The 15,455-nt window shown below is 40.2% G+C and overlaps 1 long non-coding RNA gene across 1 annotated transcript in view; it reads left to right on the top strand.

The window, feature by feature from the left end:
• The window catches only part of LOC149268931 (uncharacterized), a 24,998-nt gene extending 9,543 nt beyond the window's left edge, over positions 1 to 15,455 (top strand). The window contains exon 3 of the long non-coding RNA XR_016270028.1: positions 15,224 to 15,455. This is a non-coding gene — a long non-coding RNA (uncharacterized LOC149268931). The remainder of the gene's footprint in view (positions 1 to 15,223) is intronic.

Genomic DNA, 15,455 nt, shown 5'->3' with positions numbered 1-15,455 from the left:
TAATTATTTTTTAATCGTATCTTGATCAGAATTAATTAATTTTAGAGAGTTTATATTGGTAAACTTTTGGTAGAAGAAACATCTTCCCAAAATGGAAATCAATTGGGTAAGTATAATATATTTATTTAATATTTCAGACGATAACTCTTTCATGTTGCATAAATCTTTTGAAGGTTGTTTCTCAATTTCTGTACATTGGACAACATCTTTTCACCTGTGTTTCATTCACGGATTCAGCTTGTGAAACAACTCTCATTAAGTGCTGAGCTCATATGCGATTGTGACTTATTAGTTATATATCCGTCTGAATATATGCAAGACTATCTTGTCTTTGTCAAATTAGTAACTCTTCCAGTATATATAATTATGTGTATATATGGATATATCTTTAGCTGTATTTCCCACCTGCTTATCTTCGACACATTCATCTTCAGATCCATCTGTCATAACACGTGCGTCAAAAGTCATTTGCTGAAAATTAATGATTCCTTGCTAATGAACCCAGATTTGACAGAGTTGAAAAATCACTAAAGACTTGCAATCAAAGCAAAGTTGAGTTTCTGCCTCAAGTGGCTTTTGTGGCGCAATTAGCATGTGTAATTGGCATTCTGTGGCACATGGTGAATCATTAGGAGGCACCCAAAGGGTGCAACATATTTTTGGGCCAGCGGCTAATTGCTTGCTGTGTTGCTGCTGCTGTTGTGTTGTGTGGCATAACGGCGAATAAGGAAAGGGGCGTGTTGCATTGCCGCTTAAGAGCGACAACAAATGCGCCCCTAAATGGCACTTGCAACATGCTCTTGAGGCGTGCGCTTCATTTGGAAGGTATCAATTAAAGTGCGAGCGAAATAAATGCAAAATTTAGAGGCGCAGCGCGAAAAAAGTGAAATTTCAATTAATCATCGCGAAGCGAGGAGCGGATGGGGCAGGCAAAGGTTCAGTTCACACTCTTGGTCCTGGTCTGGTCTGGCCAGGCGATAAGATCAAAAGATCAAGCTGCAAGTTCAACATTTGGCAACGCTGTCTTACAATTCGTGTTGCCATTGTTTGCAGTTTGTGGTTGGTGTTGTTGTTGCTGGTTGGTGTTGCTGTTGCTGCTGCTGTTGTGGGCTGTGGCACGCGCACTGCGCCGGCTCAGGTCAAAAGCGTGCTGCTTGGAAAACGGTAGCCAACAGGAATTGCAGCATGCAACATGTCGCCGTACTGCCGCATGATAAATGTGCGCTCATAGAATCTCTGAATGGTTTTTTGTCCGCCGTGCTGGCTCATAATGCTGTGGTTGCCATGTTGTCAAGTGTTGCTGCCACAGCATCTGCTGCTGCTGCTGCAGTTACTTAATGTTGACAATTTAGCGCAACATTTATTTGCCGTGTTATTAAAAATTTGCAACGCTTTCAGCAACATTTGCTGGCGCAATTAGCTGCATTTATAATTGGGGTACGTGCTTCCTGAAAAAAAAAAAAAATGCTTTGGTTGTCTTCATTTTATGCGGCTTCCCATATATTTTGTTACTTTTTTATTTTTGGGCAGTCTGCTACATGTTCGAACGCTATAAATCAATTTGGCGGAAGAGCTGTCCAAAGCGAAGGCATGCAAAAATACATGGCCAAGGGAGTTCGACTTTTAAGACATTTTGGTACGCTATAACCGAGCTGAGAGCGCATGGAAAGTCGATCCAAACTACTTTATAAATGCAGCTGATAAAGATGAGATAGAATCGAAAATATAAAGAAAAGAGGATATATACATATACAACAGAACCCTCTTTTACATAAAAGAGTTACTTGTATCAATATTAACAGATTTACATTTTTGTAACTTTTGAGAGATAATGCCATAAGGCTGGGTATACGAAATACAATATACAAAATAAAGTTTGCAATGCGAATTAAAATTTTATCGACAACAATGTTGCGGTCGGCAAGCAATAAAAATTGTTACGCTGATGGACGACATGACACCAGCAGCAGCAGCGGCAGCAGCAACAACAACAGCAACAGCAACAGAAACATGCAACAGCAACAGCCGATCGACCGCAGCAACAAGTTACAACAACAACAGCAAAATGTTGTCGCTGTTGCCAGTGGAGCGCATCGCGAAATTCTTTCTTTCCTTTTTTTTTTTGAGCTCTTTGTGTGTGTGAGTTACCCTTTTTCTTTTTTGGGAGGATTTTGTTGGCTGCTAAACTCAAAATGAGAAATTGCTGCCGCTGGTGCAATTTTCATGGTTGACCTCATTTTGCTGCTGCTGTCGTTGCTGTTGACTTTGTGGAATATTTTGTGGCAGCAGCAGCAGCAGCCGCAACAGCAACGCATCAGAACAACTCGTCAGTCGGTCAGTCAGTCAGACAACATGAGGCAGTCACGTCAGCGCCTGTGACAATTTGTCGCTAAACAATTTTTGGACCGACAAAATTGTAAGCTGATGTTGATGTTGCTCTTGTTGTTGCTGCTGTCGCATGTTGTTGCTCGGTCCCTGCATGCATGAAAATTCAATAAATAAAAATGTAATTACGTGTTGAACAGCTGCAGCGACAATTTGATGGATGAACAGAGCCTAAAAGTATAGCTTTGCTCATGTACAAGAGCCAAGAGCATGAAAGCCATTTAGAGCTGTGTGCTAACAATTGAAACGAACATTCGAATGCCTGCTAATCCGATGTGCCAATATTTGTTAACGCTTCGAGTTCAAAGGAATATGTTGATATCCTGCTGGCACTTGCCACCTAGCCTGCATCAACAGCAAACGTTCAGCAACAATTGCGCACTACGCAACAGAAATTGCCTACTTAGCTCACTGCTGAATGGTTCTCCACAAAACTACGTCGAGACCTGTATTGAGTGCTCGAAGTGAAAGAGAAAATTCGTCTGACTAACAGATACCCAGTTGAAGAGACTATTTTAAATCAGATCTGGTATACAATGCCAAGATGGGGCAACCACTTTAATAATAGTAATAATTGATTGGATATTTTACAAACTGTATAGGCTCTGCTCTACTACAAAATACCCTTACTTACTCTTATAGACTCCTGCCAAAACATTTTAAGAGTATGCATACAGTCCTTCACACACCACCCATAGGGTATTCGACAATAAAGGTAAACAGGTACAACACACAACGGTAACAGTCCACATATCTGCTGGACAAGGCACAAAGTAGCCGTCATCAGAGGAAATGGAGGAAATGTTGGACACTCTCTAAACGGTTTTGTTTACACGTTACGTTGTAGCTGCCGATGTTGTCGGCAGGAGCTGTTGGCGCTGCTGCTGCTGTTGCTAGGAGTTGTGTATATCCTCTCGATACATGCGACTACGTGTTTTCCTATGCCTTACGTACATTTGCAGCATGTTTAGTGATGCGATCTTTGTTTGTGTCTCGTGCTTTGCTTTCCAGCAGCAACAACAGCAACATCAACAGCCTCCACAACAACAATAACAACACTTGCCACATAGCTCACTTACTTTCTCGCTGCGCTGTTAAATGCTTGGAAAATGTGCACAATTTTCACATCCGGTGTCACATTCGATTCAATTGAGATTTACCTGAACGTGACTAAAATACGCAAATTAAAAACGCTTTTCCCGACTACAGTGTACAACATATGTGGGTTTGCTGCCTCTCCTATGTATGTGTGTGTGTGTGTGTGTGTGTCTGTGCGTGCAGTTTGTGTATCTGGGATCTAGGGTTTGTTAGCAGTCTCTTTTTTTCCAATGGCGACCCTCATTTTCCGCATGTTTCCTTGTGTAATGTTTAAATCAGTGTATTAAGTCAGGCATATGATATAATAAAATAGATTTAAGGTATGCTAAAGAGGGTTGCCTGTCGTTGCCTGTGGGTCTACTGTGGAAGGTGTTAGTTGACGCTTCATTCTAGGAAAATTGAGTAGAAGTTAAATCGTTTATTTAATAAACTTGTTTGTAAACTTGAGAGGCTTAACTGAATACTCTGTATCATATATAGTTGAAATTATAATGGCTCTGAATTAGGACTGAAATTCCTAAAAAAAATGGTAAATTCCTGATTTAAGCGCTGATTTGTTCACTTAATTAATTGGAAATTAAATTTGTAATAATTGTATTTAAGCCCAGCTTCCTCTATAGGTTTATTAGCCAATAAATGGTAAACAGACAAAAACGTAAATATAATTAAAATAACTAATTGAATTTTTAGAGCACGGAATGCAATTAAAGGCTGCCCAGCCTCGGTTTAAAAACCGCTTAAAATAGTTATTAAATAATTTGAGCTTTTTCCAACAGAAATTAAACTGAGCGTAATGAAACGGCAAAGTCAAATGCTAAAAGGGAATCATAAATCAAAATTGTTATAGAAATAAACAATCGAGCAAGTTACCGGCTTCATGTTCGATACAAAATACTATGCAACAAAAAATGTTTTTAAAAATTTTCTAATATTATTATTAATATTACACAAGTTTTTAATTATTTTCTGCTTTGCCAAATATGAACAATTTATGTATAAGTTATACATACGAATACATATGCGGCCAACTCTATGTTGCGCAGTGTTTAGCGTCAATTGCGGCCAATATTATTTTTTGTTGCATCTATTTTTAGCTGAATTCTGTTGGGGTTTGCTTTTGTATGGGAGCCTTTGGGTATTCAGCTATGCGTTGCGCTTGAAATAAATCAATATATAGTATATATGTATATTCATCTGCCGCATAAAGTTCTTCTTCCTTTGGTCATAAAATTAACGCTGTGGCTTTTCAAACTCATTTAATGGCGCCGACTTCAAAGTGACAATAATTTCGCTATTAAGTCGACGAATTTCTAAAATGTCCAATCTTTCTCTCCGTCTCTTCCTCTGTCTGAGTGACTCTGTCCCTGTCCCTGTCTCTATTCCTGACTCTGCCTCTGTCTGTCTGTGGCCATTAAATGGATTGTCGTTTAATTGTTCTCGCGTTCAGGCCACGCAACGCCAAAAGCTGACAACTTTTTGAATGTCTTTTTTGGACTGAGGGCAGTTGGCACAGCTCCCTTTGCCTTTGTTATTCAGGCAGCTCTGGCTGCTCTTATATTGGTGCAATGCCAATAGTCATAATGGCGCAGACGTTGCTTGACTATGCGGGCAATTATGAGTTAAGAGGAATCACTTCTTGGATCGACCATTAAAGCAGGCGCATACTAAGTTCTGCGGTCATAAAATTAGTTCTGGACCGAAAAGTGCATTTTGGTTGTTTCGGGCGAGCAGAGAAAGAGAGAGCCGAGAGACGTGAGGAGTCAAATGGCTGCACATCTTAAACTTTCGGATGGGGCAACTGCAGCGTGCAGAGTCATTGACACGCCCACCCCACATGGGCGGCTGTTAATGCGACTATGTTGGCCCTGTGAACTGAGCCAGAGGGACACAACGCGTGCAGCACCCGCTTTGTGATGGTTCTAAGTGGCACTTGAAAGGGGCTCGCAGATCTGTGCTAAATGATGGTGGTCATATATCTGGCCTTAGACTGGACCGCCAGTCACAGCAATGTATAGCAATGTATATATATATATATATATATATATATGGAAATGGGAGAGAGAAGAATTATTATGACGGAACGGAGAAAATGACAAATTGTCATCTATACGGGATATTAAACTTGTTCGTAGCTGCAGGAGACGTGTACAACAGTACGGAGGTTTCAGTTAGCACTTGATGTGATGTGTATCAGGTAATAGTCTGCATTATCTGTCAAGTGTAGTAAGTATGATAAAATTGTATTCCATTTAGCCAACTACCTCCACATCGGCCCAGCCACAAGCTTAATCTAAGCGCTACAAGTTAATTGAATTGTCGTAGCTATGCAGTTAGGGATACAGCAAATAACCCTTTCGTCGCAACACGAAATGTTCGTGTTCAGTTCAATTCAATTTGGGGTACAAGTGATTTGGCTTTTTGGAAAAGTAAAATGCAATGCAGGTGGTGAAAATGATTGGCTGTCGGTTTTCACTTTCTCTCTCGCTCTGCATAGCTAAAATTTGCATATTTCGACGCCTCGGCATGCTTTGCATATCGCATGCTGGGTGATGCCCGAAAAGTTTGTGACTTTTCGGTTTGGCTTTAGAAACTCGACCATGAAACATGACAGTTTTTGTTTGAGCTCTATGTGCCTGGCATGCCGTATGAATAAAGTGGAGCCAGCCAAGTGGGTCGACCCAGAGCCTTCAGCATGTTGTGGCTGCTGGCACCTGCACCTGGACATGTTGCGCACAGGCACTTTGCATATTGCTGAAATTGAGAATCGAATTTCGCTTGCTCCTGACATCTGCTCCGCATCTACACTTTCAATCATTGTTAGTCGCAAAATCATATTTCAATTAAAGGCCAGCCTGGCCAAGCGGAGCAGCGTGCAATAATCAACAGAAATTGGAGCCAACCTCCACTGTGGCATTGTCTGAAGCGAAGGGCGTACAACGGCGAAGGACCCAACAGCAACATGGAACATGTTCCCTCTGCTGAATTGTTGCAAATTTGTTTGCATATTTTGCTGTAATTGTTGCAAAACTACAAATTGCCAACAAGGGAGAGCGAGGGAAAGAGACGGAGGAAGGCATGAAGCATGCTGGCAAAATTTGCAATTTCTGCAATTGAATTGCTTGCTAAATGAATGCTACGGATAGGTTTGATTTCTTCGCATACGAAATTTGCATTTTAAAGTTGAAACTTAAGAACGCTCGTGTGTAGCTGGAGCACAGATTTCCTATTTCCCTAAAGATTTTCCTATCAAGTTCGCTACTTTTTTCTCTCTCTCTCTCAATCTCTCTTTTTCTATTCCTCTTTCCCATTAATTATTAACCTATTGACATAATCACAAACCAAATAACATTGTGACACAAGTAAGTATGCCGTAGTGAAGTATAGCTGACTAGAATATACTCTGTAGACTGTTCTGAGTTGTAAAAAAGAAAACTCTTATAGACTATACACTTATGTACATAACATGCAGTACTTCTGCATGGTGTTTACTATCCCACATACTTGACTAATATCCCCAATAACATTCACTTCGTTAGGTATATATTGTGAGCCATGCCACAGACACATACTCATACATACTCAGATGTACATATATGTGAACAAAAAATGTTTTGCTTTTCATTTTGTAATGCCTTTTTTTTTACAACGTATCGTGTCATGTTTGTCAAAGGACGCCACCTGTCGACCGCGACCGCCACCTAGCGCCCAAATCCGCCTGCCCTTCCTCGGCTCTCTACCGCGTGTCTCTCTCTATCGCGTGTCACAGGTTAATTTCGCATGCAAATAATGTCACGTTGTCGTTGTCGCCGTTGAATGAACTTGATTAAAATTCAATGCGACGTTAATTAAATTCTGCCAATGCAATTTACAGTCTTTTTTTTTTTTTTTATACCCTGAACCCATTTTCAATGGGAAATCAGGGTATAATGGTTTTGTTGAAATGTATGTAACAGGCAGAAGGAGGCGTGGCAGACCCCACAAAGTATATATATTCTTGATCAGGGCGACGAGCTGAGTTGATTTGGCCCTGTCCGTCTGTCTGTCCGTCTGTCCGTCTGTCCGTCTGTCCGTCCGTCCGTCTGTCCGTCTGTCCGTCTGTCCGTATGTATGAACGCGTCGATTTCAGAAGATATAAGAGCTAGAGACTTCAAATTTTTTTTAGAATGTCCGTAATTACAGCGCGCATATCAAGTTTATCATTAAAAATCGATAACTCATCCCGATCTTTTTTTTATCGATAAAAAACCTTATCGAAAACCAGTTATAAAATTATATCTTCTACACCTTTATTGCTAGAGTCTCCAAATTTTTAATGTATGCTTACATGCAATTTATACAATTTCGGTTTTTGTTAAAATTAACCCCCCACCTCTAAATTCACCCCCTCACCCTCACTTTTGTAAAAAGCGTATTTCAAATACTAGAGACTTGTGCTTTAGCAATTACATGCATATTCATGTTATAATCATAGTCTGAAAGTTTCATGAAGATCGTACGTCCATAAAAAAAGTTATTAAACTATTAAGTTCTCATAGTAAGCGCACACTGCAGCCCATGCGTGTTTATGCGTGGGTGCTTGTGTGTGTATGTGTTTGTGTATGTGTGTGTGTATGTGTGTGTGTGTATGCGTTTGTGTGTGTATGCGTGTGTGTGTGTGTATGTGTGTCTGTATGCGTGTGTGTGTATGTGTGCCTGTGTGTGCGTACGTGCCTGTGTGTGTGTGTGTGCGTGTTTCTTGTGTAAGCTGAAAGACGCGAAAAATTATTGAAATATCTATTGCTCCAAGGGTTCAGGGGATCTCGTAGTCGAGCAGTCTCGACTAGAGCTTTCTTACTTGTTTTTTTTTTTTTTTTTTGCAACCAGCTGCTGTCAACTCATTCCGACTGAGATCGAGCTTAAAGCTGTAGCATTGGTAGGTGTAAATAATGACAGATTGACTGTAAACAGGTATCATGCTTCATTTATTGGATAATCCCCAATCAGCAATGAACAAACCGGCGCTAGAGTAGGGTAAATTGAATGGAGTTTTACTGCGATGAGCAACTTTTTAGTTTTTAGTGTAAATTGCTCTTGGCCGACCTAGCAACTTTATGGATTAAACAAGGTTCACATTGAAATAAGCAAGTTAACGCCAATTGGATAGGAGTAGACCCCCAAATAAATCTGTATCTGCATCAAGCTCTGGCAAAGTTTGTCCTGAATCCATTTAATCGTCTTTAAGCTACTCCTGACACACGTGGCGTATGAGCAATCAGCACATAAATTATCCAACTAAACATTGTTGGGTCTCGGCTTCAGTTTCAGTTTCTCTCTGTGGCGTCGCGGAATTCCGGTGCATTGTGCGCGCCATGAAGTCTAGACAATGCAATCATAAATAATTTCTGCATAAAGACGTAATAATTTGCCTTCTGCCATTCTCTACTATCGCTCGTCTCTCTGGACTATCCTTGCTGAGCTTCTAACTGGGTCTGTTTGCCTCTCATCTCCAGCCCAACGTTGGGGTTGTCCAAATATTTTGTTATTAAATGAAATTGCAATGTTTGCTGCTGACCAGCACCACAAATACGAGCCAGCTCCAGCTCTCTCATTATGACTGCTGTGCAGGTCCTGCAGGCCCTGGAGGTCCTCTGCGCCCTGTGCTCCTGCTTGTCTGGGAATTTCATGTTGGGCCTTCCTTGGTCAGTTTGGTGTCTATGTGGGGAGTTGGGTGCGGACAGAGACTGCGGTTAGGGGTTGGTATTTCACTTTTTGCGTGTTTTTAAACGTTTTTATGAATTTGTTTGCGGTTTATCCTGTTGTTGTTGTTGCTTTTCTTGTTCATGAAACTAGCTGAAGCTGAGCTGGAAAACTTTATGCATAGTTGTTGCTATGTAGATGATGCTTACTTGGCTCCCTTGATGATGTTTGCAGTCATATTAATTAAGGGCTCTAAAAGTGTGAATATGCGAGATGTTTATATGGAATGAAGCAGAATGTATGATGTGATGTATGGGAACCAATACCATCATTGTAGGGCTATAAATATATATAATTGCAAACACAATATATTTGTGGTAAATCAACAGTATATCAGGAATATGATATACAGTCGACTCTCGATAATTTGTACCCCGCTAAACCGAAAATATTCTATTCCCTTGAAAGAAATTCGTTGTCAATAATTTTCGATGATTTAAATTTTTGTGTAAATCGAAAAAAAAAAAAAAAAAAAAAAAAATCGGATCCCCCTGCCATTTTGAATGATCGGGATTCTACTGCATTTACATTTGATATTACAAAAGGTATTCTAATTGAATATATTTTTTGCATGCATATATTTCTCTCTCTGTCTCTATCATATGCTATTCATATAGTTAGCACTTTATTAAAAAGTTATATGATAGCACTTCTCTCGCATACTGCAATCCTCGCCAGCAACAAGAGAAAATTATCTTGATTTTGGTTTGGGGTCAGCCGTCCAGTTGTGTAGAGGCACACGCAGCCAACTAATGAAATTTTCAACATTTCTCATGTGGTAATCATAAAATGCTTTCGCCCTCTGCTCGGCATCTGCAACAAGCAGAAGCAGAAGCTCGAGTCGAGCTTAAAGGCGCTTCAAGTACATCCACAAGTGGAAAGGCAACTGCTTGCAGGCGCAACGTTGCGTATGATTGTCAAGTTGCGAGCAACTTCTATTTTGTGTGCTTGCAACGAGTTAAGCAGCTTGCAACTTTTCTGCCTTGCATTTGATGCAAAAGTGAGCGCAAAAAGTGCTTGTGACTAGGTGCAAACATTTGCAGTTTGTAGTCGACAACTCGTTAAAAGTTGCTCGAGCCAGAGTAGCCCGGACACTGAGTTACGCACACGCCAGCCACGCCCATCAATCGCAAAGTGTTGCTAAAAAGTTTGGCATAAATAATGCGCGTCTCAATATTAACAAGCGAAAACTTTGCCGCACTTCAATGAGCAAAGTGTCATGCCAACAGACGAGCCCCAGTCGGTGCGTCCCCCACTGCCTCTGCAGCCACGCCCACCTTGTTATAGTGCTTTCGGTTGCTACTTTCAAGTTGTCAACAACACATTGATGTTGGCATCCCTAGCACTTTTGGTATGCCCCCGAATATAATCACAAATATATTTTTGCGGCCACAGCCAAATGTCAAAATAATTTCCAACTCCGAAAAGCCTCGCAGCTGTTGTTGTTGCTCAGCTGAATATTGTTTGCTGTTGTTGCTGCTGTTGTCTTGGTCGTCGCTGTTGTTGCTGCTGTTGTTGTTATTTTTGTTGGTGTTTATTACGTTTCAAAAGCCATGTCATGGCTGTGGATTGCCACAGGCAGTCGTCTTTCATATCCGTTGTGAGGCTTCCGGGCATCTAGGCAAATTGATTTGCTGCTTTGAAAAACTCTAGCTCCGGGACCAGCACCAGCACGGGCTCACTTTCGTACGGACTTGATACGCAATGTTAATTAAGTGCTAGTTTAAAGGCTTCAACTGTGTGAAATTAACTGCGCCACATGTATTATTTATCTGGCAGCTCATTAAATTTCTATAAGGTGAGCGAGCTCAAGGACGAGCTCCACTAACCCGAATAGAACGATATTCAGTGGGGATTTGATATGACTGCGCCACTTCATTAAGTGGGTGTGTGTTAACTGAGCAAACACGCGTGCCCCGCCCCAGCGCCCCGACTCATTCACTCATTCACCACTCCTTCTATATGCCTAGATGAAAGCTGACAAAATGTGTCATAATGAAGTGCATAAATTTGCACAGCATTTCTATGGCAAAGCCTTCTACCTAATGAGACAGCATCAGATGGCGAAAGACATATAGCAAAAAAGTAGGGGCAGTACTCTTGTATTGAAAATGTTGATATGCGTGTGTGCGTGTGTGGGAGAAAGCGTAGTGTGGAGAATTGAAGAGAACCGGAGATAAGAGATGCAGGTACAGACATTAGTATCAGATCATAATAGGGAATCAGAAGAATATTGTAAGACAAGAGGAGAAGCAGAAATCCTTCAGCTCATATTATTCCATGAATATGTCGTTCTCGACATGCGTGTTGCTCTAATTATAAGTACTTAATGCTTGTGGGTAAGGTTTAAAGTCTATGCTCAAAGTTAAACTTGACTAGCAGCATCAGCAGCAGCTTGATGCTGTCTCTTTTTTTTGGCTTAGACGCACGTACTTTGTAGTTGTTCTTGTTGTGCTTGTTGTGCCCCCACGAAATCGAAGCTATAAAAGTAATTAAGATAACGACTTTTCTACTGTTCGCATTCTGTTTGTTGTTTTCTTTGCTTCTTTTTATCCGCTCTCCGTCTAGTGTCGATATGTATCGTGTATATTTACTTTATAGCCCAGAGTTTTACAATATTTTCTCACTCTCGGCTTCGGTCCGGGTGCCGTTTGTCGACTTCCTGTTGTTTGTGCAATTTTCTTGAAATTTCATTTCTTAACTTCTGCCAAAGGCCTTTGAGAGACGGCGCTCCCTCTATGGGAAACTGTAAATCATATGAGTGATGCGGATGGCTGCTGGGCATGTGGGCGGGATGCTCTTTCTGCTGCTTTAGTTTTTGTTGTTGTAGTTGGGATTGCCTGTGGGGACAGTTGGGGTGGCATTCTTGCCTCCTCTGTTTGGGGCCACAACTTGACGGCTGTTGCAACGTTTTTCTAATTGCTTGTCTGGCTATGAGTTCGTTGGCCATTTTGAGCTAGCTTCAGAAAGTGTGGGGAGTATATCGATTAATTAACGGCATTAAAAGCTAAAAGTTTTACGGGAATGTCCCAGTCCAGGCACATATGTATGTGGCTGGATTTTTTATTTATTCGTCTATTTGGCTCCGTTTTAATCTTTTGGTGAGCTCAGGAAACGGATAATTAATATGAAAGAGATACTTTTCGATGCAGGCGAAATTTGAGTCTTTTATTTCAAGAAAAAAAAAAAAAGGTTGAGAAGAGAGAAGAGAGAGGGAAAAGCATTCAGGCAACATAAAAATTAATTGAGTCTTGTTGTGAAATAATAATAATGAGACAGGGTTTATATTTTATATACCAGATTAAAGCATAATTAATAAACGGCATGATGTTACAGAGGAAAAACCTTAGTATTGCTTCAAAAGCAAGATGGGAGTAAGATATATAAAAGTATGCTTAATAATATGAATTGCGCATGCCACGTAGTATTACATCTGAAACTATATATACAATTGTAAATCAAATCGGTTCCAATCTTAATTCGATGCGCTGTGCGAATTTGCTGATATATGTATTTTGCTCGATATAATTGGATCATATTAACGCAATTGATGCTTAAAATAAATGAAGCCTTTAAGCCGCTCTGGCTGCCAGCTAAAGCTTACCGAATCCTCGCTGCATTTTACTGTCTTTCATCAATTTCATTTTAGTTGCTCATTCAGCCAGCCGCAACTGTTGCCGACATCCTTCCGTTCTGCCGGTGACCCAGTTGGGCAGGAGGCGCCTTTATGTTGTTAAGGATGCGCTGCATTTAATATGCATGCTGGCTAAATGCCAACTGATGCTGTATATATATATATATATATATATATATGTCGGTATATAGGAATGAAAATTCAGTGTAGATTTTTCCCTTGTTCTGTACTCTCTTGTGTTGGGGTCAAAATAGGTTGCCCAAGGGTAAGTGAGTCCGTTGCGTGGGCTGTTGATCAGGTTAATAAGTCCACAGTGGGTGTTGCTGCTGGTGGTGCTGCGGCGAGTGCTGACACAATTTTCCAGCCACTTTCCACATTACACTCAACTCCTCTGGCACTTTCTTGGCGCGTGTTATACGTCATCATACTACACGCCTCGTTGGACACTCGAGCACAGCAACAGGAACATCATTTCCGTTCCCTTTACTCTCTCTTTCACTCACGCCTCCAAGCTCTTATTCACTCTCGCATTGAAAGCATTTCGCAATGCGTGGCAGCTTTAAGCGCATTTAAACACAAAACGCGTTTCCGGCTTATGCTTCTAATTATGCACAGCAGATAATCGAGATGTTGGATGTGAAGTGCGTGCTAATTAAAAGGCACAACATTTATGCAATGCCAACTGCAATTCGCAATCGGGCACATACAAAGCCGGCGTCGGCCGCCATGGCAACCAGCAGCAGGAGTTGCTGCTGCTGCTACCTGCAATCTCACTCTGGTTTGCAAACACATCACATATAAACAGCAGATAATCCTGGCAACAGCATTGCACACGTCAGCATTGCTCCCTGCTCTTGCTTTTGCTGCTGCAATCTGCTTTGTTCTGGCAGCTACAGGTGAATCTATATACCAGCCGGGCGTCCTTTTTGTTGCGGAATGTCTGATTGCTGGCCATCGTCACATCCGAGTAGTCGCATTTATTGATTTTGGCCGAACAACTCTCGCTGTTGGAGTTTTTGGAGTGCATTCAATTAGAAAAATAGTTTTCCTAATTAAACAAAAATCGAGCGCAGGTTTTGTATGCATTGGAAAACTGTGCAATGGACATGTGAACATTCACGGTACTATGGCAGAGGGCACAATTAAATATTTAGTATCATAATTTAGGCCAAATCTAAAAACATTAATTATTAATGTAGCTGTTAATTGTCTTTAGTTTGCTCAAAAACCGTTCGTGCTTTTAACTAAGCCTTTACTCATACATATATTTATGTGCATATAAAAAGCCTCAGCTCTTAATTTGCGTTGCAATTAAAATGCGCTTCATTTTACAATTAGTAAACGGTTAACGAAAATGAGAATGTGTGAAAATGTATAAAGACGAGGCGTCTTTGCAGCGGGAGTCACATGCACAGCACACAGACCAAATGCAATGTTGCGCTTACGTATTCTGGGGCTCATCTGTGAATTTAATTTGAAAAGCAATAGCTTTGAATATAAACTAAACATACTGGCGCTTCTAAAATGTCTCTCATTTTATTTAATTCATTCCAAACGTTTTTAATGCTTCTAGCACTGGTACAAGTTAAATTAAATATTTAATGATGGCCTAAGGTAGCTCTCGATACCATAAATCTAGTTTCTGCACTATAAGAGATAGTAGGAGAGCCGAGTGGATACTGCTGTGAATATTACTACTTGAATGCGGTGTTTCAAGAGATCCAAAGTAGACATTCGTTCTAATTTTGGTATCGTTTTCTTTGCCACGCTTAAGGGTTTCAAATGGGCCTTTATTATCAATGTATTGGCAAACGGTTATGCCATCCCCTGTTATAAGTGTAGTATCGTTAATTCCATGTGACAGGTTCTAATGGATAAAAGAGACAAAATAACGAATATTGTGCAGTCTGGGTGAACGCGACTTACCCATAAGCCGATGAGATACAGTAGAAATACGAAACTTTTAACGTTGCTCATTGCATTGTTAGCAACCGAAAGCAGAAAATCGTAGCCGCAAAATGAAAGAAAGGGCAACCAATAATGTCTCTGCGAAATAGTAACCCAAGAAAAATTTTGTATTTTTGAGAAAAATATAGTTTTAAGTTGAGCATTTTGAGTCGAAAATTCAGGCAGAAAAATACAAGTGTAATTGATAACCTCATATGTAAGTAATAAAACATATTTTTTCTTATGTGTATTCATCTTAAAGGCTTGGCTTTCGATATTTAAGTAGTAATAGTGCCAGCGTTTTCGTATATTTATTTATTTTTGATTAACCTCCTATTGTGATTATTTGCAGTATTAATTGATTTATTTCGGTGTGCAATATTTGTTATTAAATGACATTTACTTTTTCGTCTTTACTTACAGAAACAAAAAACATTGCAGACTTTGCGGCAGAATAGAAGTTAATTTCGAAATCGCGTATTTCAGAATGGCGTAGCATACTCTTGTGCGCAGCAATTTAATGCATTTGGACAGGAACAAAATTTACATAATTAGTATAAATATATAATATAAATATACGTAAATAATAAATATTTTAAAAATTTTAAATGTCTCATTTATAAATCATAAATTTATTTTGAATATAAATATGTAT

Source organism: Drosophila arizonae, chromosome 4, assembly GCF_054131065.1.
Source record: "Drosophila arizonae isolate 15081-1271.41 chromosome 4, UAZ_ARI_1.0, whole genome shotgun sequence".
In the NCBI taxonomy this organism is placed as follows: domain Eukaryota; kingdom Metazoa; phylum Arthropoda; class Insecta; order Diptera; family Drosophilidae; genus Drosophila; species Drosophila arizonae.
Note: the sequence above shows the minus strand (reverse complement) of the source record. Positions and strands in the feature narration are given on the sequence as shown.